The sequence below is a fragment of the Hyposmocoma kahamanoa genome, unplaced genomic scaffold, assembly GCF_003589595.1.
Source record: "Hyposmocoma kahamanoa isolate Upper Pololo Valley unplaced genomic scaffold, ASM358959v1 94, whole genome shotgun sequence".
Classification (NCBI taxonomy): domain Eukaryota; kingdom Metazoa; phylum Arthropoda; class Insecta; order Lepidoptera; family Cosmopterigidae; genus Hyposmocoma; species Hyposmocoma kahamanoa.
The window spans coordinates 9,904,963-9,931,822 of NW_020654878.1; the positions used below are offsets into that span (position 1 = coordinate 9,904,963).

The window sequence follows — 26,860 nt, forward strand, 5'->3', positions numbered from 1 at the left end:
AGCGATTTTAAACTTTTAATGATGTCGTACGTGAAATACTCAGGGTTTTTGTAATCTTTATCTTTTTTTTTGTTGGTAATAAAAAGAACTGTAACTGATGTATATGATAATTATCAAATATTATAATATTATAATTGAAAATAGAAACGTGAAAACAGAACTGTAACGCGTTGAACAATAAAATTATTCTTAACATTCAAAAAACGACAATACCGGTGTCAGCCATACAAGCTACATAACGATCATTTTGCTCAAAAGAGACTGAACATACGTCATCATTCAATCATTAACATCTCGATGTTAATAGAGATACCGAAAGGCGAATATCGGATTCATCTTCAAGAAGCTCACACGATTTGATTGATGCGGTAGTCATACATGTTGTTGCAATTAATGTTAGATGTGTTGACGTTGCCATACTAATATAATGGGGGCTTTTAAAAATGAAATAATTCCATTTATTATTTTAAGAATTTTTTAAATTCTTATATTCTTAAGATCTCATTAAATTATAAAATAATTAATTAAATTATATAAAAATTAAAAGCGCCCGCCTATTTAACACCGGATGAAATGAAAATAATCTCAATAACATGAATGGTAGTTGTAGGTATTAGACCTTGTAAACAATGGCCCAACTCGAATTCTTTTTTCAAATGATTAAAAATACAAAATATTTTTGTTGTAATACTTAAATTACTGTTCTGTGTTGCCACTGTAAGTTTATGTGCATTCAGGAGTATTTCGTTAATTCAATAACTATCCAGTGCTTAGAAGTAAGTTCCGCGTAGTCTAGTGCCATTTAGCATAAAAAAATAGTGGCACGTTTCGGTATGCAGCATTTTAGGAAAAAAGCCAATATCAAACTTGATTAAAGCGAGGCAAGACTCGGAGCGGGTAGCGAGATATTGCAAAACGGTTTCAGTGCGGTCGACGACCCCGCCGCCCCCAGCCATTTTTATAGGGTTGACAAGTTTAGAAAAGATCGAAAACAATTGATTTTCTTTTGGTTTTCGTTTCCACTCTACTATCTACGTTGCAAGTTCGATTGATTATATTTCATAAGCATAAATTCTTTAAGCCCATTTCTCATTCCCTTTGCAAAATGCTAAAGTATATTTTATGTACAAAACAAGTCCAAAACGCCTACACCAAAACGATAATACATAACCTATTTAACTAAGATTATTTTTAACAATTTTATATTTTATTTAAAAAATCTTTGTGTTTTTAAGTAACAAAAATGTTTCTATAACCTTAATAAATAAGTTGAAACAAATATACACCTTTAAATACTTACTTACATACCTACATGCTTACGAAGGCAACCCTAGTGAGATCGAGTTCACCTTATAACTTAATTTCACTGCTTCGCATGTTTAGATAAATGAGAAATGGTATAACAATTACACGCAATTGTTAGTTACAACAAACTCAATTGGAATCCTACGCTTAACAAACCTTGCTAAGTTTTTATTATTTAACTTTGAAATGACACTTATGACGATCTCGGCGGCGCGCGACTTGACGGTTTGCACTGTAGGCGCTGAATAAATAGAAAAGATCACTTTGGTAATCTAACTTTTCTAAATTGGTTGTGGATTGTGTGTTAATTCTCTAGTTTCAAACCAGGTAATTGATGTTTACACATATAAACGTACACAGGATTTTATCAAGATGGACAGTAAACAAAATTCTAATCAATCGTATTGTCCTCTACGATTTCTCAAGATTCCCTTGACATTATCATTTCAAATAAAAGACTATATCCTTGACACTTGTGTCCCCGCAGATCGGTATCATTAGCCATAAACTTCATCACCTTACATTATTGCCGCGGAGGCACAAAACAATTCCCGTTTCAAATCTATTCGGCTAATAAAAACTTTGAAAAACATCTCAATCGTTTTAGATAGATTAAAAATTTTGATAACGAACCCTGACTAACAATTTATTTTTCCACTTTGCCGAACATAAATTCATTTGTGTAATAAAAATTTTTGTTTCTATTTTTTAATAACATTTTTTCTTGACGGAACTTTTACTAACGATAGTTTTATCGTGTTTTATAATCAACCCCTATCACGGTCCAATGGCAACGATACTAGTTTCCAAACAGTCAGTCATATACAATATCATTTCTACCAAAGAAATTTCAACTTAATGACAATCTTACAAAAAAAAATTCTATTTGGTTTTATATTTCTGCAGATTTTGCATTATCTACATTGGTGTTCGTGTATCCCGTTTCCCTGTGCGTTCTCTTAAGCCTGTCCCATAACAAGTACCGTATATTTATTTATATAAGGTTGATAATTGACTAAATTTGGGGACAAGTTGCATTGAAAGTACTGTATAGGAAGCGTCGGCCACCCCTCGAAAACAATAAATATGTCAGTGGAAGATATTACAAGATGTTAAGACAGGCTCAGTCTTAAGTAAATTATTACTCTGCAACTTTTGCTGATGAGTTCTCTGCTTGTATCTAATAACTTTTTACTTTTTATTACTTGCAGGATTAGGGGGAGGACGTTTCATTTGTTTTAGTGTTGTTTTTCAATACGATAATATAAAAATAGACATAAACAAGGACGTACTTACGCAACAATATAATATATTTATGTACGTATTGATGCGTAACACCATTTTGAACGTAGTTTCAGTAGCTTGTTACAAAATACATAGGTATTTAAGTACCTACAAAAGTCGTCCGTTATCGATGTGCGTGCTGGAGTTCAGGTAGAAACCAGAATTTCAATTTAGATAAACCACGCATGCAATAGAAAAGCAAAGCAGTGAATTTACTTGTTTTACTTGCAAATAACTCAGCTTTAGTAGAATCTATTAACCAGCCATTTTGGTTTAAATCATGGAGTATATTATATACCTACTGATACTGAAAACATTGAGGACACTTTCGAAAAAGGGTGTATCTAAATATATAGCATAGGTACAGATACAATCAGTGTGATATATGTTGTATGAGTAGTGTAATATTTTCCATGCAGTATAAATTCTAAGACACGCTGAAACAAGAAAGAAAACCACTTGAAATACATTGTATCCACGCCACGCTTCTTACAAAGCAAACAAAACAGTTTCCTGCAAAAAAATCAGGAAAAAGCGCGCCTGAGAAAAACAACAGCGACCATAAAAGAAAGAGCAGAGTTGGCGGGCAAATGCGCCTGGCTCAGCGCCACGCTATTGGCCACCGGGCGATCCCCCCTCACCCCGCTACTCCCCTTACCCGGCCGTAACTCACTCTTCACTTGTTTTTACGGCCGCCATTTTGTGACGTTCGCTGCTCGCCCGCGCGGCGGCCCGCGCTAATCCATACGGACCGGTACCGATACCGATTGCGCATGTGTGCGTGACCCCACGGATTCACAGACACAAGACGTGATGTAACTCGATTTGTAGAGACTGCCTGAAATCTTTATTGATACTTATTTTGCTTTTCGTGGTCCCGATGGTAATGACCTTTATTATGATCAAATTTAGGGTAGATATCTAAGCTTTGTATCCAGTATACTACAGTCAAGTAACATAAGTAGGCTCCTTTAAATTCATTACCATTTCAGAAGTATTTATTTTATTTTTATTGGTATATAAATGGATGGATCTATTTTTGAGTTACCTTAATCCATAAAAGCATAAACAAATTAATCCCCTACCGTTCGATAAAGGTTCGTTACATAGGTATTTCAAATTACTATTATTGTGTAACACAACTAGGTAGTAATAATATTTAATCATTCAAGGCAGGACTCAGAAATGGCGGCCGCAGCTGAATCGATGGGCCCATTACGGAGGCGTCGTTACCGGTCTATCTACGTTAATGAGCACCCTCCTCCATAGATGCATGAGCGCCCCATCATGGAGGCGTATCTCGTCTATCTGCGTCTTAATCCCCATCATTATACCAGGGTTAAAAGTCTACGTTTACGCAGTATGTTCTGTTCATACGGTCAATACCTATATAAAATAATAATAAAAAATAAAAATTAAACTTAAGCTTAACTTTTAAGTTTTTAAACACACTAATATTATAGATGCACAGTGCACGAAACTTTATTTGCATCCAATCAAGTTGCACAATCTACTCAACTTATAGGTACTTATTCATGAAATTTGGAACTCATCTAAAAATGCAATTCTACAGTGTGCCCAATCTTATATTGCGATCTGTGAAATTAAGTCTATAGGAAAAATATTCAACAGCAATGTTTTGCGCCCGCAAATGTATAGTGAAAAAAGAAAGATAAGAACGAAATAATAACAAAAATATTTTCACACGCGAATGAAAACCGAAAGGTACCTCCTATTTTTACTGCTAAAGGGAATCGAACATTCCGTCTTGCATAAATAGTTAAAATGTCATAGGTAATTAGTCTCTAGAAAGGAAACATAGTAGATATAAGAATTAGGTACGAATCTTTACTTTCTACATGAAACCCTACTGATTTCAGAATTAAGTTTAGGCCGGTTTACACGATTTAAGAAGTAAAAAAGTATGATAATTTTAAAGACGGTACTTCACATTAACAATTTAGTACATTAAACTTAGTTAAGACGGTTGGAACCTAGTGGGGAAAAAGAAACATACCATTATTGATATACTGGCGCTATTTATGCTCTATGTCTACAAACCCCGTATCTCGTTAATTAAAACATACAGAAACTCGGATGAAATCGCACGTAGAATTAAAATTTTGTAGGGATTCGCCGAAACAAAATGATTTATGTTCTAATTTATTTTTACGGTTTTTCGCTTTGACATATTAATTTTGATGTTTTGGAGAACTAAATTAGACGGTGTTCCTGGAGCTGAGAATCCGAGGCTTAAAGTAAAGAGCTTATAAAAGGGGAATTAATCTACAATCGTTAAACAAACAATTAAAAACACTATTTAAATATTTCATTTCTAAAATATTCTGATCTTTACATGTTATTAGGTGTCGCTAATAACCGAGAGTGATTTAGATTTTAAATATTATTTTCTCTTTTTTCAACTGTAACTAATGATTTTACATCACCCGCCTTCAGATGCAACGCAATTGAACTAATATCCTGTATATTTTTTTATTATTTACCTATCTATTTTTTAGGAATAACATAAACATTCAACCGTGACCATATGACCTGTAAAGGGCCCGAAACGTCGGTTTGTTTGAAAAAACTAATATACGCGATTTAAATCTGGAAAAATAGTTTCATTTCCCATATATAACAATCGCGAAAACCTAAGAACTCGATATTTCTAATATTTCTTAAGCATTACAAAATTAACGACGAGACGAGCGTAATAAAAGCCGAATGTATAAAATCATTAACTACGTCGAAAATAAGTAGTTCCTTGCTGTAGAATAGTTACTCTGAAATAGCTTAGGAATAAAGAAAAGAAAAAAAAATTTAAACCACTACAGCCGTTCAAGAATATACATGGTGTTAAAATAAGTTTGAGTGAAATTATTCTCGAAAGGCTTTGCAATCTTTTATAAATGTGGTATTATTACATTATTATTCAGTAGCAATAGAGCTCCTTGTGAAAGAGTTCGTTCTGGAAAGTACTGCCAACTTACCTATTTCTGCCACCATGCAGTAGGATAAAACCGGGATAGATGTGGGATAGGTGCTTCGTTTTCGAAAAACCTATCTTCCCCAAATCGCAACAAAGAATAATTAGTTTAAACAAGTGGTATAGACACCACTAGGTAATCAAAATTTCTGCAGGGCTTCGTGTGAAATAGACGCGTTTGGCTTGTGTATGCGTTTATCTCCGCGACGAACACGATAAACGGTTCAAAATTTCAGACGCAAGTATTTACTGTCGCACATTGACTTACAATTATATGGACGTCGGGTCCGCGCTAAAAAGTGTCCGCACTTGTAAGGCGCTAAAATCGTATACAGAGCGCGACACTCCGCTTTAGTCTTCATTTGTTCTACTGACAGCGCGATACTACGATGACATTACAATTTAAATTTCGAATAGGTTGACTTGGGACATTTTTTTCGTGGCTTTTGTATTAGACCCGTCGTCCATTTATTTGTAAGTCAATGCTGTCGCATAATTTTGTAAGTTATAATAAATTCCGTTTTATTTTTATTATAATTATACACTGGTTCATTAACTGCGCACCAAGGTGTCAATAATCGCTCTTTTGTATATAGCTTAGTTATATAATAAAAGGACATCTATCCATATCGAATAGGATAGACGCCTCGATTTTTCGCGGTATAGGTGCTTAGGGGCAAAGGACAATACAAGAAAGATAGGAAAAGAAAAAAAATACATTATTTTCGTGAAAGACAAGTAAATGATAATAGTTTAAAAGTAAGTAAAAGTACCAAAATGACAAATTATTCCAGTTTTAAAATGGTTTAAACATAGGAAATGAAACTATTTTTCCGGATTTAAATCGCGTATATTTGTTTTTTCAAACAAACCGACGTTTCGGGCCCTTTACAGGTCCCATGGTCACGGTTGACTGAGGTGGTACAGTCTTCAACCAGTTATGTCTAATATTAATGCAAACCACCCTATTTTTTCACTATAGTTACAATAGTTATTAATTAAATACCTTATTTTTAATTTTACAAAGAAAACATTCCAATTTACGCTACATTAAGTTTTACAAATTATTTTATTGAATGAATTTTTATTAAGTTTAATTTATTATTAATTATTAATAGAAATTAGAATAAACTAAAACATATTAATTAGTACTGCAATATGTTTCAGTTTAGGCCCGAAACGTCGGTTTGTTTGAAAAAACAAATATACGCGATTTAAATCCGGAAAAATAGTAGTAATAGAATACGAAGTGAAGTAGGTAGTAATTTTAAATACGTATATATTTATTATTAAAGATGTAATATGTATATACAATATATTAAAGATTACAAATAAAACATTTTATTACGAATTTTACTATTTTATTCTAAAGGGCATCTATCCTTCTTGGTATTTTCATTGTGTGGTGTCTATCCATATAGGTATCTATCCTCAAAAAAATTGGTTTGCAAAAAGTACATTTCTTCAAAATCAGTAAATTATAGATGAATAAAATCAAGTATTAATGTAATGTAAAAGATTAAACTAGTTATATCCATAGGAATTGTTCATGGTAAACTAATAATTTTTAAATTAGGAGGCCCTTTCAAAAAATGGAGCATCTATCCCGGTTTTACCCTAATGTGAGCATTACTGAGTTCCGGTTTGGAAGGGTAAGAGTGCAGGTGAAATTACAGACACACGGGTCTTCTCAACTTATGTCTCAGGGTGACGGGCGCAACGCAGTGCCCCTAAGATCTTTGCGATTTAAACCTCTGAATGGCACTGCAATTGTTATGGGTAGATGAGTCACTTACCGTCAGGCGAACGCCTTGTTCGTCCTGTGGTATTACAAAAAAAATAACACTTAAAATGTGTCGTAAAGAAACATCAGTTTTCGCGATTATGACATATAGGATATGAAACTATTTTTCCGGATCTAAATCGCGTGTATTTGTTTTTCAAACATACCAAATATATGCGATTTAAATCCGGAAAAATAGTTTATTTTCCTATAATAATAATTTGTTTTAATTCAGGCACTTTTTTATTTATTTTGTTTATTTATTTATTTTTATTCATAATTGTTCAAAATTTAAAGAGACTCTCAGAGAGAAACTAATATTGTATAAAAAATAAAGTAAATTTGAAGATCGTAGAAAATAAAAATGAGAAATATCGCAGGTTTTCTCGCCATAAAAGACACAACTTATCGAAGAACTGTATTAAAAAATGTTTATAAATCTGAAGCGATTTCTATAGTGTCCGTAATTTAGTCTCATAGGTAGACACATCCCTTGAAATTTCACACGTGCCTTTTCTAACACCCGTGTATTGTATTTCTTGTGTGTAACAAAATTTACTAGGTTATGAGTACTAGGTTATGACAAGCAATTTCAGAGGGACTATTAACACTGGCGCCGCGGTAAATGACCCAAGTTTTAAGTATGAAAGACCGCTTTATTTAAACTAGGCACATATGACTTTTAAAGCTTTTCTGGAACACTACTAGATATATGACCATTTTAAAAACAACAAAACCTTGTTTACTCGAATATTACAACGCACACACTCAACAAAGCCCCGCACTAGGGAAACCCTGTGTCGAGGGTGCCATGGACACATACATAGACAACCACAAATTACACCCTCTCACGAGAGAAATAAATGTAGGTCATACAAATATTTCTCCCGGCCCGGGAATCGAACCTGGGACCTCTGCGTGGCAATCCGGCATGGTAACCGTTCGGCCACGGAGGCAGTTAAATATTTATAAAAAAAATATTTGTTCTTCAAAATGAAATATTCAGCTATAACCTTTACATTTCCTTGGAAATCGGGAATAGAAAAAAATAACAAGGGATCTAAATGAAATAATGCTATTTCAATTAAGTCAAAATAAAAAACTATTTCAATCATATGTTTTTTTTTATTGCGGATTTGGGTGTAGAGCGACTTATACGTCCTTACTTTTGTAATCAGTTTGGTACGTAGATTCAAAAAATCTATTCCTTTTCAGAAACGTAACCGTTTAAAAAAGCATGAGTCTAAGAATTCCAAGTAGGTAACTTCCCAAGAGTCCTGATGACTGTGGAACGGTCATTTTATAGTGAGCGTTTATAGCAGTAAAAGTGAAACGGGGCCATAAAACGGGCAATCGTCGCGCAACCCCTGCTTTCTAGTGGCCCTACCATAGGTTAATAGTGGACTAACTAAATGGCCCTTTAAACGGGTTTTTGAATAGGTAGGACGAAAGTGTACCTCCTTCATTTCTCGAGACTTGAAATAACAATTGAATCTCTATACAATGTAGTGTTTTATAGTAACTTGCTTGTCTTTCAATACATATACATTGATACACTACGCAGGTTTTCAAATTTTTTTATAATACCAAGTGACGAACAAGTCATGCGCCCGGTAGTAAGCGACAAGTCTGTATATAATAGTTGCAGTTCAGAGCTTTAAGAGTCGGTACTACCTCGCTTGAATTCAATTTTTTTCCCATACTAATACGGTTCGTTTTGCTTGGGTCGGGCGGCAGAGACGCTGTCGTTATTTCAGATTTTTTTACGAACGAAATTAAAGCCATTTGAAAAATGTATATCGTATACTATATGTATTCTATTTAGTTCATTTGATATAAAAAAAATATTGGTACCTATATTCTTTTACCTACATCGGTTTTAAAATTTCGCGGTAAGTTTATGTTTTTTTCTGTCGTGAAAATGTTTAGGAATCGTGTTTTCACACCATACTAACCAGTGTAGATCGTCAAATTTACTATATATTGTTTCCAAAGTTATTGATTCCGCACTTTCACTGTTGATCTTCTTCCTGAAGTATTTCTATTGCGCTATGACATGGGGTTCTTCAAAAAGAGTGTTTACAGGGCTCTCAAATTCTGGCAACGCACAGGCAGCTCATCTGATGTTGCAAATGTCCATGGGCGACGATGATCACCTCCCATCAAGTAGCTCGTCGGCTCGTTTGCCTCCTTCTTTACATAAAAAAACCAATGCCATTTGAGGTTGCATCGACTTTAAACCACAATCATGTGAGGAGCACTGCCACTGCGCCCGACACCCTACGTGCTTGTTACTTCACCAGCACTCTTACCCTTCAAAATCGGAACGCAGTAATGCTCATAATACTGCTTGAGGCCAAAAACAGATAATATGTACTTCACTGGGCGAACTCTTTCACAAAAGGCTCTACTGCCGCCTGGGGCACCGTCTCCTCTCCCCTCTCTGAAACGAGACTGACAAATTAGCTAGAGCCTCCTGATCACTGAAAGCTTAAAAAAAAATAACAACAAAGCTCTTGAGCGAAGAGATTCGCCCGTAGCCCCAAAGGTTACATGTTGCAAAGGCTTCATGTTGAATAATAATTTGTTACGGCTTTATCTTAAGCATTTGATGGGAGTGTACCGCTAATATCAAAAATGGCAATAGTGATGATGAGCAATGTAATGTTTCTTCCGTTATCGAATATTAGGTTTATTTGCTTTGCATTGCAAATCAATCTATATAAGTTTAGGGTACATTGAGTAACTCAATTGTTTATATAACAATGTTCTTTACAAGAGATGCTTCCGGCAGGGAAGAGTATCTAATATTAAGTTAAATGTATTGCATTTTTAATATTAAAGACTTTGATTTTCCAATTGATTCTTAGAAGATTATCGAGCAAATATAGCAATTTCAAATATCACTGAAACAACACTGAAACAAACCATGTCATTTACAAAGATGTTGTTCAGGTAATCGTATATCTTGTTTCCTTGTAATGTTCTGAGTCTATCAATGATTGCAGTAACCATTTTATATAATTTATTTTAACATACTGTGATTGGTTTCATCAAGGATCTTGATCAGTTCACTTGAATACAGTAAATGTTTTTCAGTGCATTTTAACACTGTATTATAACCGTTATTTCAAATAAAAATCCTAATTGTAACTGATATGTAACCGTAAATCCACAAGTTTACTATTCAGAATAGTAATTAAACATCCATAAATTTAAATAATAATATACCTACACAAAATCATTTAAAAGCGTAAATAGGCATCATTGTTAAAATACGGAAATTTCTAATTATTGTTAATTTGTGAGTAATACTTGTTAAGTGAATTAGCATAATTTAAAAGGTGATAATTGTCCATTTGTAAGCATGGTGTAAAATGGTAATTTTATCGCATAACAAATAAACGGGATAGTGAAATGCCTTGTTTTGTTTGCGATTTGTAATGTTTACTCTTAAAAGACGATCTAGGAAGCGAAATTTCACGGTTTGTTAGCGCATTATGTTGATACAATATTGAAGGAAATTCATTTTTTTTAACCGCCTTCATATTATGTTACGCGATATCTCCAGTATTTGTGAACCGATTTTGGTGATTCTTCTTTTGTTGGAAAGAGAATTAGAAATGTTCCTATTTAAATTTGAAGAAAAAAATCCACCAATGACTTTTGAGGTCGGTTTTTTAGTACTCTGTACTGAGATTATTTAAGTACAATTTGTTTGCACGAGATTCATCTACGAGACTTCCTTGACTTTCAAAACAAATTAAAAAGTACAATAAAAGATAGTAGTACCTGGATGAAAATATAACTTTTTAAATTAATATTGAAGCCACATCACCATAATCCATTAAGTTTAACAGTAAAGTCACCTGAAAGATTGATGTCTTTTCAGTAGCACCTTTCCTAAAATATCGAAGGGGAACACGGGAATACAGAGACTGAACCATATGTTGAACGCTTACCTTTTCGTTTGCCGTAGGAAATTCAGGTTTTAAGCGAATTTGAACCTTAAGATATTGAGAAATGAAAACCGAGGGTGAGTATCAATACGTTTTATAGGGTAAGTCCACCTTCGAGGTGACACCCGAACTGTCGATACATTTCACAATTGTCGTAAAGTCAGAGACGGAAGGGAGCGCAGTAAAATTATCATTTTATGCCGCTCGACGACTGAAATGACACGGGAATGCTGTAAAACTGATTTATTGGACACATCCCGAGTGTCGCATGCTGAATTTTTGATGAGATCTTTGTTTTGAGATAACGGCCCCAAATAGATACGTGGCTATTTTTTGACAGATTTATATTTATAACAACAGCTTTTTGTGACAATATTTTATATGTGGATTGTGAAGCTACCGCATTTCGAAAGATGTATGATGACCTGAAAAAGCCAGAATGCATACGTTTAAAAAGGACTACGATTGGGTAGCGATTTTGTGGAAAGATAACAAATCTTGCCGATGGAAAAAAATCTACAAATGTTAGAAACGATACTTATATGTGGATTTCATAATATGTAGGTACTGTATGTATTTGTGCGTTCTCAGTCATTAGAAACCTTCAAGTTCTCACGCTGAAAATAGTTAATTACATTTTGTCAGGCATACGTCGGTAGCGTAATCTAATAGTGACCCTATAACGCAGGTAGGTATACCCAGTCGTCCATCGGTCATTTCGACAATTTGATTAAGTCTGGCTACGCGTTTTATTGCCCTATATTTCCTGATTAAGGGACTGTGACCTACCTTCCTTCTTTCAAACCCGTCATAACTACATGTGTATAATATACCTAGCTATTATTTCTAAAAAATATCGTTATTTATTTTGGAAACAAATCGAACTGCAGATAGGGTAAAACCGGTATAGATGTCGCAGTGGGATAAGTGCCTCGATTTCAAAAAACCTAACTTCTCCAAATCGCAACAAAGAATAATTAGTTTAAATAAGAAGTATAGACACCACTCATCAAGTTCCTGCAGGGTTTCGTGTGGAATTGAAGCGTTTGGCCTGTGCATGCGTTTATCTCCGCGACGAACACGATAAACGGTTCAAAATTTTAGACGCAAGTATTTACTGTCGTCTAATTTTGTAAGTTATAATAAATTTCGTTTTATTTTTATTATAACTATACACTGGTTCATTAACTGCGCATCTAGGTGTCAATAATCGCTCCTTTGTATATAGCTTAGTTATATAATAAAAGGACATCTATCCATATCGAATAGGATAGACGCCTCGATTTTTCAAAATCAGTAAAAGTTTGATGAATAAAATCAAGAATTAATGTAATGTAAAAAATTAAACTAGTTATATCCATAGGAATAGTTCATGGTAAACCAAAAATTTTGAAATTTGGAAGCCCTTTCAAAAGTGGGGCATTTATTCCTGTTTTACCCTAATACGTTTACTTTTTTGCACTAACTGCCAAGAAAATAATATTTCTTAGCACAAAATATACACTCACTATAAACATGATTTACCATGAACCGATTCAAAACCTATAAAATAAAACTGTAATCGGAGCAATAACCTAGGTGTTAACGATTAGCGTGATTACACGAATGAACAAGGAATCGCGACCTCTCTACTCGCGAATAACGCATTAAAACAAACAGTGCTGTAAAAATAAATCTAACTGCCTATAAAAACTGCCATAACTATCACTTAAACGCCATTGTGACTCAACGTCCTTTATCTCGCAACGCCGGCGAAATGCATAGGCAACTTTGTCGCTACTAAGTGCATACAAAGTGAAAACTTACTTAAACTTAGCAACACTTGTGTATGGAGGCGGAATCTTGCTATCAAAGTCATAAACCTTTTAAGTAAAATTTATACACCGGTTGACATCGATCAGGTGTGAACTAGGCAAGTCTTGCAATTTTAATAAATAATTTAAAAGTAAAAATACCGAGGTATTAAAAAAGCCTACGTTTCAGGGCAGGTTCAGTTTAAGAAAATCGCAAATGAGCTCAAACTGTAATATAATTCAGCGTTTAGTGTAGTTGTAATTCTGTTTAAATGGTATTAAATGGCAGAAGGTATATTCCTACCTTAACTAAATCCCAGACATTTACTGGATACGATCGTGGCTCTTATTATGTAGATACATTTATGTGTGGTGATAATAAAGACAGTTTATTGAGCTTCTCGGCAGGACACGTTATCGAGTTCAATTAAATATCATTTTTATTGGGAATCGACGGGAATGCCGCGCCGACACTGAATTTAATTCTGTTTTTTATTCACCACGGTATGCTATGAAATCTTTTACACTATTGACTCAAACAACACGATATTTTAAAAACGTTTTGAACTAAATAATTACCAACCAATACTTTAATCCATTACAACCCCGTCAGCCAACGCGCCATGTATCTGAAAAAAAGATATAAAACAAATTATGTTTTTAACAATGGAGACACAGAAGTGTTAATTCAGAGAGTTTACGACCCCCATAAATATAATTAGACGTCTAATATCAAAACATAAAAGCATTTAATACTTTCTCAAATAAATCACCAGTTGAAAAAACTGTTGATATTATTTATATAAACGCTAGAGGAGCATCATGATCCATAAAACGGAATGTGCGCCCGCGGCCTTCGTAACAATGAATACGAAAAAACACCGAACGGAGATCGCTTTTCTTCAATGGTTACTTTATATGCAAATTCCTTGCAATAAAAGTGGGAACCCTTCTCTAGCTTTATGTAGTAAGCGCAAGACTTGAATCCAACGTTTTATGTATTCGCGAATCGACGCAGTTTTATTGGCATCGAGTATCGATTCCATTCGTTCGCAGTCGAGAATTCGGAAGTAAACCCGGCTATTTCGACTAGAGTCGTGCCTATTCGATCGCTATCAAATTTGATAGCTTCGAATATAGGTTTCATTTGTTTGGATATAGGTTTCTGTTGTTTGGAAATAAGTCTGCCGTCTGTTGATGGCAAGGCAGATAGGCCCTGTTTCTATGTAAATTTCTAAACCATACGTGGCCACTGTATATTTACTGTTTTACTTGAAGTTAAACTAAAGATTTGAATTAGAAACGCATAGATCATTCACAAACATATATCTAAATTAATTTAAAATTATTAATCAACTACATAGCTACTTACTACACACATACCTACTCATATTCCTCGTAACGCACCCCCAGGGGAAGAATAGCATTTATGTGGAATTACGTAATTTTTACTCTATCAAATAGTTAAACACGTTCTCTCCAATTCGTGTAACGTTTCGTGTAACTCTATGGATAATACGATTGATTCATAGACCAAAAATACTTAAATTTTATTTATAAAAAATATATTTCTAAATTTATATTTATATATTTTCTAAATATATTCCCCAACCAAAATCTCAAATTTTCTCTTCAAACGTGTTACAAAAGATAAATCTTGCATTCGTATATTTTTTAATAGAAAATAAGACATAAGTAAAACAGGTCCTTAATTACATAGGTAGTCAAACGCTCAAAGAAGAAAGGCGTATCTTTAAATAGGTGAAAAATAAATTTATAAATATCAATAAAAAATGCAGTAACCAACGTCATAAAGCAAACAAACCTTAAAATCTTAATCAATAAAGGGATTTGTTTACTTAAACCCTTTAGTGTTTAATTTTTATTCGTGGAATAAAGACGTATGTTTTTTGTAGAGAGACATCTGTCATTGAAATGAAACAAATTGGGCGGGAAGGGAATGTTTTCGGTTACACTTCAAGGTAAGTCACATAGATTACTTTGCAGATTTAACAAAAACGCTATGTTCGATTAGTACCTATTTTTAGCCGCCCTGAAAACTAGTAAAAAAAGTTATACGTTTCTTCCACGAGGGTTGCGATAAGTACATAAGTTTATATCCACTCTAAAAACACAGATCGTATCTACATAAGATGCGCGACGAGGCGTTATTAAATATGCATGTGAGATAGCTCGCCGTGGAGCCATGTGAGGTACACGAGATTACATTCTTGGGAGGCGAGGGCAAGAACCATGCTGTGTACTATACGCCCGACAAGGATCTTATATTTCCATAAAACGTACACTTTACGAGCGCACCTGCACCCCCGCACACCCCGCACCGTGCCGCGGATGACCGAAAACTATACTTAGAAGTTTTAAAATAGGATAAGTCGGGTGCTGTATGGAAAAAGAAACAAGAATAAAAAAAAGATTACCTCAAGATATGGATTGAAACGATTTTCCCGTGATAATATTTTACACTGTTGATGATAAAAATATGATATCCCCTAAACACACGTTTAGTATAGCCACAGTGCTGATATATGCTGACAAGTTGTCCTCTTTATCACGAATGGACTCAACTCACAATTTAGATAGAAAAAAATCATTTACATTGTTCGATTCATAACTTCAGGTTTTATGTAGTAATTTGTAATTAATATAAATAATTTGTTATCGTCAAATTGTTACTTAACGTCCATGAGTCGATATTAACAATAATAATAATTTTAAAGGTTAATCTCCTTTCACTAATACAATTATTAGTCGAAAAGAGATCAACTCTTAGGATTTCAGATAAAAAAGTGGTTCTGTCTATGATTAACGAAGAAGTCAGTGATTTTTTAGAGTGTTCTAAGGTATTGTTGAGCGGAAAACTCGATACTGGCGAAATCTAAAGGGTAGCGCCATTAAGCAAAAAGAAGAAGAAGGTATTGTTGACCAATAAAATACGGAGTGTCATTTACAGATATAATAAATGCTAAAAAATTTGAGAAGGTAAGATTATGTTTTCTTGGCGACTTACTGTCATTTGATTTATTTACTGGAATTAAGAAGGAAATGAAGACATTAACCAACGTGTGAATACTTCAACCTCAAATTAATATAGCATCAAATAGTCAAACGCACTCGCACGATCAAGTTTACGACTGAAGCTTTAATAAAAATCTTTAATAACATTCCGACATCGTGTTCCTTATTTCCCGCCGCATTTTTCTTAACTGTACCCCACTATAAACGATGAAATATGTATATATCCAATTACTCTTCATATCTGTTTTCGTTCATAATTCTTTCTTCTCATCCGAAACAAGTCCAAGCGATTGGATCTCCTAAGGTCGCCGACGTATACTTTTTTGTTCTCAGTAATCTTGTAACTAGAGCCCATGTTAGCTCCACTATAAACTTCATAACAAACTGCCACGTTAAGCCATATCTTGTGTATATTATGAGCTTTTTCGTTTAAGCCAGAGCATCCAGCTTTTAAAGCTATAACAGCCGTATAAAACTTTAAGGCACATTCAAATTACGTCCCCTTTGTTAAGAAAATAAAGTTTAACGTATGATCTCTAACTTTATACGCATAAGACGCAAATAATCAACGTTGAGACCCGCCCTTTAGATGTTTTACTTAACTGTAAATAATACAAAGGTGTAGAGATATAAAATTTTGATTACATTTGAATCTAGTTACAAGACATTCCTCTAAAAATGTACCTAGCAATATATATTTTTTTCATATTGATAACTAACTCCGCTAAACTAGAGCTGACATGTAACATTGTGTGGATTGGAAAGTATAGGGGGCCTACCTCCGTCATCGCCACCCACTTGGAGGTATCGCTCAGCATACCAATAAACTTAGCTAAAACTGCTCGAACTCATTACGACAATGTTGCCAGGAACGTCTAAATTACCTATTGAGCAGCTGTCTGACTGAGTTATAGTAACATAAATTAACTGCTCAAGAAACGCCCTCTGCAGTTATTGGTAATACTGAACTCTGTGGGGTGCTTGCGGGCGTATGAAAAAGTTTAATGAATAAACTTCTTTTCCAAAACATTCACTAACAATTTCAGTGGAAAATGTCACTTGTAGAGTGGAAATAAACTACATCGAATTGGTAACTAATGTACGATTGAATAAAAAAAATATATGTAAAGAACATTGAATCATAAGCCTCGTGTCATAAGGTCGTGCTTAGGTTAACTTCATTGAGGGAAATATGACCAACTCTGTATCCATTTAACCTCAATATAAATGGCATGGATAGTTGTAACATCAGGGCTCGGCCGGGGTAGCGGGAAGCACGTTCGCGCGACGTTAGCATTTCTTTTGTGCACGCTCCGAATTGCCGACATAAAACTCAGACCTGTTTTGCTACGTGACGTCTTCAGTCTTTTTACTGCTTATATTACACGATATATTTCTTATCACAGCTACGAGTTTGAGCTCCGTCGCTCTCTCGGCCCTTTTCATTATTTTATTAAAAATAATCGTAAAAACGCTCTGTGGCAAAGTAGCGCAGGACAAAAAGTTCTGGAAGAAATGTAAAGGTGCAGATCGGGCGGGGAACTTTTCTCGTAATTAATGTTGCAGGAAGACATCTCCGAGAAAAGTTTTTTCATCACGTTCAGGCGAAATACCGCTGTAATTAGGACCCCCGCAGCGAAGTATCGTAAAAACACCACACAACTTAATATATAAGCGTTGAATTCGTGAAGATTTATCACGAAGCCCGTATTGCGATTCGTGACTTTAGCCCGAGGCATATTTTTGCCACATACGGCAAGGATAAGAGCGGCGGCAGTAAAAAATAAAGATATAGCATAGGAACAGACCGCCTCTCATATTTACAAAGGTCGACATATGAGATATTTTGACACTTCTAGGTAGACACTCACGCTCGGAACGGATAGCGAACGCGGTTGTTCCTTCTTGGAAACACTCCGATAATAATATCACCGAATATTCGGCAGATCGATAGAGAGGCATAGAATGAGGCATACCTACATTTTTCATAGGTCTTTGTCTCTGCCTTCCAATTCTAGTATTATATACATAATAATAAATAATCACGTGATATGTGTTTGTAACTTACTACCTGTCTGCATTGTGAAGGTGTAACAAGTTGAACAGCTATTTTTTAACCGATTTCAAAAAGGAGGAAAAAAACGTCCATAACACTGACTTTGATGATTGTTTTTTTTGTTGGAAAGGGGATACTTCAGTATTGGTCCGATTTAAATTTGAAGAAATATATTCCACCTCTAAAGGTGACAAACTAGGGAATGAATCCAGTTCCACGCTTTCCGGTAACCGATTTCAGTAAAACTTGGCAAATAGATGTAATTTTACGAAATTTTTAATGTCGGTTTTTTTAGTACTCTGTACTGAGATTATTTTAAGTAATAATTAACATTGAAATCATTAGACAAGCCTTAGTTTTCAGTACACGTATCGGGTGCAGGTGCTACCGGAGATATAGCACAACGCCCAAGTTTTATTGTTATTTCCACTCTGCGAATTGAATTTGAAACAAGCCACCTGCGATCGATACTGGCCTCGCATGTCCTGTTCTTTACTTCACAACTTCTACTTATCTATACATATTGTACGAGTATATACGCCTACGTACGTAGTTCCATTTAAATAATGTAGTATATTATTACTATATAGAATAGTTATTTGCGTCATTGATCCTGAATAAAAGAACAATACTCGTTATCTTTTGTATAATGTAGGTAGGTAGGTGCTTGTATATTTCAGAAATTTCTTGTTTCATTGACACTTTTGTGACCGATCTGAAAATTAAGTAAGCAAGCTAAGTAAATTTTATCAAAATACCGGACTCAAGATACCTCACGAAAATTCGTGCTTGACGTTCAATTTTAATTTCGTTTAGAGCCGGTTCGGGCAGGCTTACTCGGGCGCTATTATCCGACCCGTTTTATCTCCGATGTAATCTTGTTAAGAGGCCTCCATACCCCTCACACCGCACCATTGCCCCTCCCGCACCAAAGGAAGCAATAAGATGAAATCCCCGCATTTGGGCGCTTAAACTAAGCCGCGTATTACGCCCAAATCCTAAGGAAAATTATTTTGCTAAGATCTAGTACGCAGAGTGACTATATTGTTTTTCAAAATTTCTTGGGAGTCCCTGCGCTGGGGACAGTTTCATTAGTTTTCTGCCGATAAACAGTAATGTGAGCATTACTGCGTTCCGGTTTAGAAGGGTAAGGGTGGTGAAATTACAGGCACATGGGACTTTTGCTTTTTTGATTGCCAACTTATATATCAGGGTGACGAGCTCAGTGGCAATGCCCACGAGATCTTTGCGACTTAAAATTCTGAGTGGCACTGCAACTGTTACGGATAAGCGTGTCGCTTTCCACTAAGCGCACGTCTTGTTCGTCCTGTCACTTGGTATTATAAAAAACAAGGTTAGTTCCTATGTAACCTGATTTCCATATCTCAATATTAAGATATTTCTCAGCAAAATATATATCGGAATATAACCGAGAACGTTGAAGGAAACACCCACGCCACTGATTTAATCAGGAATTAAACAAATAACGTTCGTGGATTGATGGTTGGCCTATTCAGTCTTCGTTATCAATTCGTTCAGTCGACGGTGAAATATTGACATCAATTGATTGCAATTAATTCGTTTATCCATTCGCGCGGCCATTTCCTGTAAATTCGCCGTGTCACATTTAAAATTGATTTTAACCTGATCTATTTGTGACTTTTCACAGAAAATTAGTTCGAAAATACAAAAAATTGATCAGGTTAAACTCAAATTTTACTGTCACTCGGCGAATTCACAGGAAATGGCCGCGCTTGGTTGGATACTTTCTAAATAACTCACACAAAAAGACCATCATGTTAATGCGCGCTAATAAAGCATTATAAGCTTCGCTCCTTACTGTCAAATGGCTACTCTGTCAACGGTCACCATGTCGCAGGATCACATCAGATGACTGATTAAGCTGAACAGATACGGGTAAAAAAGTAAATGGTAAAAAATTCCTGGCACATTGGACTTGTCAACATTTTCATGTCTCAAGTTGACGGACGTAGTGGCAGTACCCCCTCAGATTTTTGCGATTTAATGCTCCGAGTAGCACTGTAACTGTTGTGGACAGGCGTGTCGCTTAACACCAGGCACACGACTTGTTTGTCCCATCACTTAGCATCATAAAAGATTCAAACGACATCAGTGCCACCCGCTCTGCGCCGTCACCCAGTTTGAGTTGTCAAACTTACGTGATTTAACGTTGGTTAAAGGGCCCCCTCTTAAGACGTAACCATTCCTTTCCTGAACGTCTTGCGCACCCTGGGCAACATTTAGCGCATAGGTACCTTGCGTCAATTGACATTTGTCATGGATATGATAAAAAGAAGACTGACGTGATATTTGTAAACAAACAAACCATCGAGTCTAGATAAAACGATTCTCAGATAACTTAGTAAATCGTTTCTCAAACAACACGTAATAATATTAACTATGACGTCGATTAGATACGAACCTTTTGTAAAGCATATTACATCAAGTATGAAGTGGCTCCTATATATGGGGCGCAATATAAGTTTCCGGAATGAATAAAAAAAAATATTATAAAAGGTGAAGTGAATGAATGAAATGAATTTTTTGTTTCTCAAAATATTCTCCGTTAGCGTCAATGCTCTATTTCATACGAATGAAACAATTTTGAAAACATTTATGGCACTCCTCCGTGACAATCTCTGAAACATATTTTTCATACACTTCGACAGCTTCTTCAGGTGATGAAAATCGTTGACCGCATAACTAGTTCTCAATTTTTGGAAATAATTAAAAGTCACAAGGTCGGAACTGTACGCGGGATAGCTCGTAAGGTCAACGTTGTTCACTTTCAAAAATTCATTTGTCTGTCTGGCCGTGTGAGAACTGGCATTACCGTGGTGCAAGATTATACGGCATTTACGGTTATTTTTACGGAGTTTATCAGTAACTTCCGGCAAATAATGGTCATGTACCAATCACTATTCACGGCACAACGATTCTCCAAAGTAGACACGTGTCCAGTTTTATTAAAAAAAGGAGCAATCATTCGCTGAGAGGCACTTCGCACGCGCGCCACTTTGGTTGGTTTCGGCTCATCTCGAAAGACTCATACGCTCGATTGCTGCTTTGTTTTGGGATTGTAACTATAAATACATGTTTCATCACCTGTTACTTGTCCCACACCAAATTTGACGCCCCTTCGTTGAATCTGGTAAGAACGGCAATGCACCAAATGACGCGATCCGTTTTTTGAGCCTCAGTCAAATTATGTGCGCTCCACCGAGAGCACAGCTCTTTCACACCCAAAATTTTTGTGTAGTATTGATTGTATTTGACTCATGCCTATGCGTAAAGATGCCCGAATCTTATGGTATGTCACATGCCTGTCTGTTTTGATCATACGGTGCACAGCATCGATGTTTTTGTTGTTCACAGCAGTAGAAGGGCGATCATCACGAAATTTGTCACTGAGATTCACATAACCGCGTTTGAATTTTGCAAACTAGCTATAAATAGTCGTCTTGCATGGTGCTTTATGGCCAAAAGCAGTTTGAAGCCGAGCAAAGCTCCGCTGAGCTGTTAAATTACACTTAAAGTCGTACAAAATCATATTACGAAAATTTTCACGAGTTAAATCCATGGTACGTGGTTCATGGTACATGATGTAGACAACCAATTTCTAAAATGACGCAACAATGTAAAAACAAGTAACAGTCAGATGAAACAAACTGTATTCTACAGTCAAAGAGTTCCATTTTCAAATATTGTAATTACTTTTTAAATATTGTTTATGTAAGTGGCCAGGTCCGGAAAGTTATAGTGCACCCTATGTGTATATACAATGGATTGAAGACAGCAGAAAGGCTGAGTTTTTATTTGAGCTATCATATTTCAATCCTCTCTAGGACATGGAATGGGAAGATATATTTTTTTTCTGACGGCTGTTTTGAAAGATTTCTTTGAGGACTGTTAGTCCACGTAGTTACTCATGTTAAATTTATTAGGTATACAATTTTTTATGCAATAGGTATGTTTTTAATAAAATAATTCAGCAATGACAGTATATATATATATATGTGTGTGTGTATATATATATATATATATATATATATTCTATATATATAGGAAATGAAACTATTTTTCCGGATTTAAATCGCGTATATTTGTTTTTTCAAACAAACCGACGATTCTCCGACGTTTCGACGTTTTGTGATCCTAGCCACTTAGCCAGTTAGCTACCGTGGGCAAATCTTTGTTTCAGAGAGCACGTGGTGTCTGCGACAGTAATCATCTGGCAGGGGAACTTCAACATATAAAGCAAGTCCTACATGCGAATAAGTTGAAGATTCCACACCAATGCCACAGGCCCCGTGTGAAATCACCAACAGAATCAGAATCAGAATCAGAATCAGAATCGTTTATTGTAACAGTCGAGCGAAGACCTGCCATCTTGCCTTACGTGAGAGGTTTTACAGACAAGATCGGAAGAGTCCTCAGGCGCGCATCTATCAAGACCTATTTCAAGCCCCTGAGGAAGATTTCTCAGTTCCTGAGACCCGTGAAATGTAACATCCCCTTACAGGATGCAGAAGTTTACAAGCTTGACTGTGAGTGCGGTCTCTCTTATATTGGACAAACAAAGCGAAGTATTTGTACCCGCGTCAAAGAACATATGTATAGCTGATGTCAAACACGTCGTTTAAACAAGTCTGCAGTATGCGAGCATGTCATGGATAAACCTACACATTCAATGAAGTTTGACAAACCCCAGGTCCTTGCAAATGAAGTCCGTTATCTACCCAGGATGCTGCGAGAGGCCATTGAAATTAAAAAACATCCTAATTTCAACAGGGAAGATGGTTTCTCCGTACCACCAGTTTGGGTTCCAGTATTTCCTCTAATGAAAAATCCCAAACAGACATAAGACTGCAGTACTAATTAATATGTTTTAGTTTATTCTAATTTCTATTAATAATTATTCATTCAATAAAATAATTTGTAAAACTTAGTAAAGCGTAAATTGGAATGTTTTCTTTGTAAAATTAAAAATAAGGTATTTAATTAACTACTGTAACTATAGTGAAAAAATAGGTTGGTTTGCATCAATATTAGACATAACTGGTTAAAGACTGTACCACCACATTCAACCGTGACTATGGGACCTGTAAACCGAAACGTCGGTTTGTTTGAAAAAACAAATATACGCGATTTAAATCCGCAAAAATAGTTTCATTTCCTATGTGTAACAATCGCGAAAACCTAAGAACTCGATATATACTATATATATATATATATATATATATATATATATATATATAGGTCAGGTCGTATCACCTACCGTAATGGTATGACCTAACGTCAAACAGAGTCCGTGGGTTCGAATCCTGGTTCGCACCTCATAATTTTCAGAGCATATGTGAGAATTTAATTTGAAATTTACAATGAGCTTTTCGACGAAGGAAAACGTCGTGATGAAACTTACAAGTTAAAAAAGTTCCACAATCCTCGGAAAACGTGTGAACCTGCATTGGACCAGCGTGGCGGTCAATGTCTTATAACCTTGCCTGAGAAGAGACCCGTGCCCAGCAGTAGGACGTATAGATGAGTTGATGATGATGTTATTTTTTATTTATTTTATTTTAATTATTATAAACATAACAAAATTTACATGGGCATTTGTGAATGCTTTTTTCTAAGCGGAATAATAATAAATTGCTTGCTTGTTGTTGGTGATGCATATTGTATCTATATAATTCGAAGGATATCATGGAATGAAATAGGGTAAGGTTGCGTTGGGCGTACCCCCTAAGAAAAAACCACTGTAATATTTAAGTTTATTTAAATTAAACAAAACCTTTAGCGTCTACAGGATCTTTATTTAATAGGGGTTAAAGTATGAAATTGCCGATTTGTACTGAAAATCTAAATTGTTTATTTTTTAAATTTTTAACAAATTTATTTAATCAAAATAGTTGCCATTATTATCTATACATTGCTGCCATCTAATGGGAAGGTTATTAATGCCTTTGCGATAGAACTCCGACGATCTAGACTGCACAAACTGTGTGAAAGCATTTTGTACTGCCTCCTGGGAAGAAAACTTCTTGTCACGTAGATAATTGTCTAAATCACGAAAAAAATGGTAGTCCGTTGGAGCAAGGTCTGGTGAATACGGAGGATGACGAATGGTTTCTAACTGCAGTTCCTGAAGGGTCAAAATGGTTTCTCGTGCTGTGTGAGGTCTCGCGTTGTCGTGGAGCAATAATGGTGAAGATCGATTCATGAGTCGGGGCTGTTTTACTGCTAGTTTTGTCAACATGGTTCGGAGTTCGGCACAATAGACATCTGCCGTTATTGCTTGACCAGATCGGAGAAAACTATAGTGAATAACACCATGCTGAGACCACCAAACAGTTACCATTACCTTTTTATTGGTAAGTTTTGCTTTAGGACACTGTTGTGGCATTTGACCGGATTTGACCAGCCATTGCATTTTTCTTTTCCGGTTATCATAAAGAATCCACTTTTCATCACATGTTACAATTCGATCCAATATTCCTTCATTTCTGTACCGGTTCAACAAGGCAACACAAGTTTCAACACGCGTTTCTTTCTGCAGATCAGTCAAATCATGAGGCACCCATTTTTCGTATTTTTTTATTTTATTGATTTGACGCAAGTGAGTCAATATTGTGGGTAAGGTAACGTTAAACCATGCCGCTAATTCCTGGGTAGTTTGACTAGGATCGGCTTCCACTATCTCTCTTAATTCATCGTTATTCACCTGTGTGGGCGGTCTTCCTCGTGACTCGTTCTTTAAGTCGAAATTTCCATCACGAAAGCGTTTAAACCAAAATCGCACGGTGCGTTCATTAGTAGACCCCTCTCCAAACGCAGCATTGATATTGCGGGCTGTTTCTGCCGCGTTAGTTCCGCGTCGGAACTCGTATTCAAAAATCACTCGAATTTTCGCAGTATCCATCTTTCTTGTCTAAATTGAATAACAAAAACAATTGAAAGTCGATATTCAAATGTTTCAAATTAAAAAAAAATCACAGAAACCATTTGAAAAAAGTTTCATTCGAAAACCTCAAACCATGAAGATTCTATGAAAATTCAAAGAACCTATTGCAATAAAACGGCAATTTCATACTTTAACCCCTAATATTTTACTATCAATGTGTTTTAATGAAAATACCAAAAACGTTTATTGAGTCAGGTATTGACAAGAATTTCAAAAAGTATCTTTGGCGTACCAAATTACTAAATCGTAATTTAGGCACCTGGTCACCTAATTCGTATATAACACTTCAGTCAGGACATCATAAACTGTATAGTACAGTACTAATAAACAGAGATCATTATAACAATTAAAATCTAGAAACAGGTACTAAGGTCTAAGGTGGTTAAAATCAAATAATTCTTAATATTTTTGAAGGGAGAGAAAAATCCCAAAATCTCAAGTGTAAGAGAATACAGAAAACAAAAATTTTAAACTTTTTAAATTTTAACTAAATAAAACTAAAATTCTCTAGAAATGAACTTGCAAATTCTATTGAAATAAAATTAACATACTTCGGTAATCAAATAAAGGCATATTATATAATACAGGCACTACAAAATTAGTTTTGTTGAACACAAATATCGCAAATATGTAATAATGAAATAATTTTCATAAATTCCTAAGTCGTACTGGTACGATTAAGGAATTTTCCACTCGTACGACTTAAGCAACGAAACTTTCAAAATTTCAAATCAAAATTACTGTTATAACATATAAAGATCTGCCGTTTGCTTGTGCTTAAATAAATGCTAAAATACGTCAAAAATAGACGAATACCAAAAAAATAAGTTTACCACCATATTGCTCCTTGGAAATCTTGGAATAGCTTCCGAATTAATAAGAAATTTTAAAGAAAACAGTGCAAAAACTTACTTTTTCATATTTTTCCAAACACGAACGTCGGCCGGCCGCCGGTTTGTTTTTGTTTACTCACTTAACTTAATAGTTCACATTTATATTATTAGATATTACTGCCCAAGCATGTGAGACCAGATATCGCTGGAGTACGACTTAGGCGGTGGTACGACTAACGCAACCTTACCCTATATAACAATTTTGTTTTTAAGATTTTGGCTTAAATACAAGTTCTTTGGGCTAGGTCTTCATTTAGTTCATTCGAAATCCTCAATAAATAGTTTCTTTTCTACTAAAGACAATACATTAGGTACTTTTGACTTTGATAATAATGTTTCTAACTTGTAGAATGGCAAAAAGAACGTTGGGTATCTTAAATAGTCTTTTAAGCGGCGGGTTCCATTGTCTATGTTTTCACTTTCACTTAAATCACTTAGTTCACTTGCTAATAAAAGACGTTGACTTTTGAACATGGCTAAATAGGTATTTGTTCTTGTATGCTTCCATTGGTTCTTCTTCCAGAAACTTTTCCAAAATGTTGTCATATCTTTGCTTATACACGTATCCGTACTATAACAATCGATAAATGATATAACATAATCTTCATTAAAAATTTTAAATTTGAAAACTTTTAACATTCTTTCACCTCAAATTTCAGCCATTTTCTCCAGTCATCAATATACCAATACATAGTGTTGTGACTGCATGTTTTGTTGCCATAAAAAAGAGTTTTTAGCACCGCCAACTTAAGGCTCAACTCACACTGAAGCAGAGAG

The 26,860-nt window shown here is 35.2% G+C and overlaps 1 protein-coding gene across 1 annotated transcript in view; it reads right to left on the reverse strand.

Annotated features, from left to right (window-relative positions):
* LOC113237781 (homeobox protein abdominal-B-like) overlaps nt 1-26,860 on the reverse strand; it is a 135,591-nt gene that overhangs the window by 68,732 nt on the left and 39,999 nt on the right. Inside the window, exon 2 of the mRNA XM_026474436.1 lies at nt 13,697-13,742. The gene's annotated coding sequence lies outside the window, so the exon portion shown is untranslated. The remainder of the gene's footprint in view (nt 1-13,696; nt 13,743-26,860) is intronic.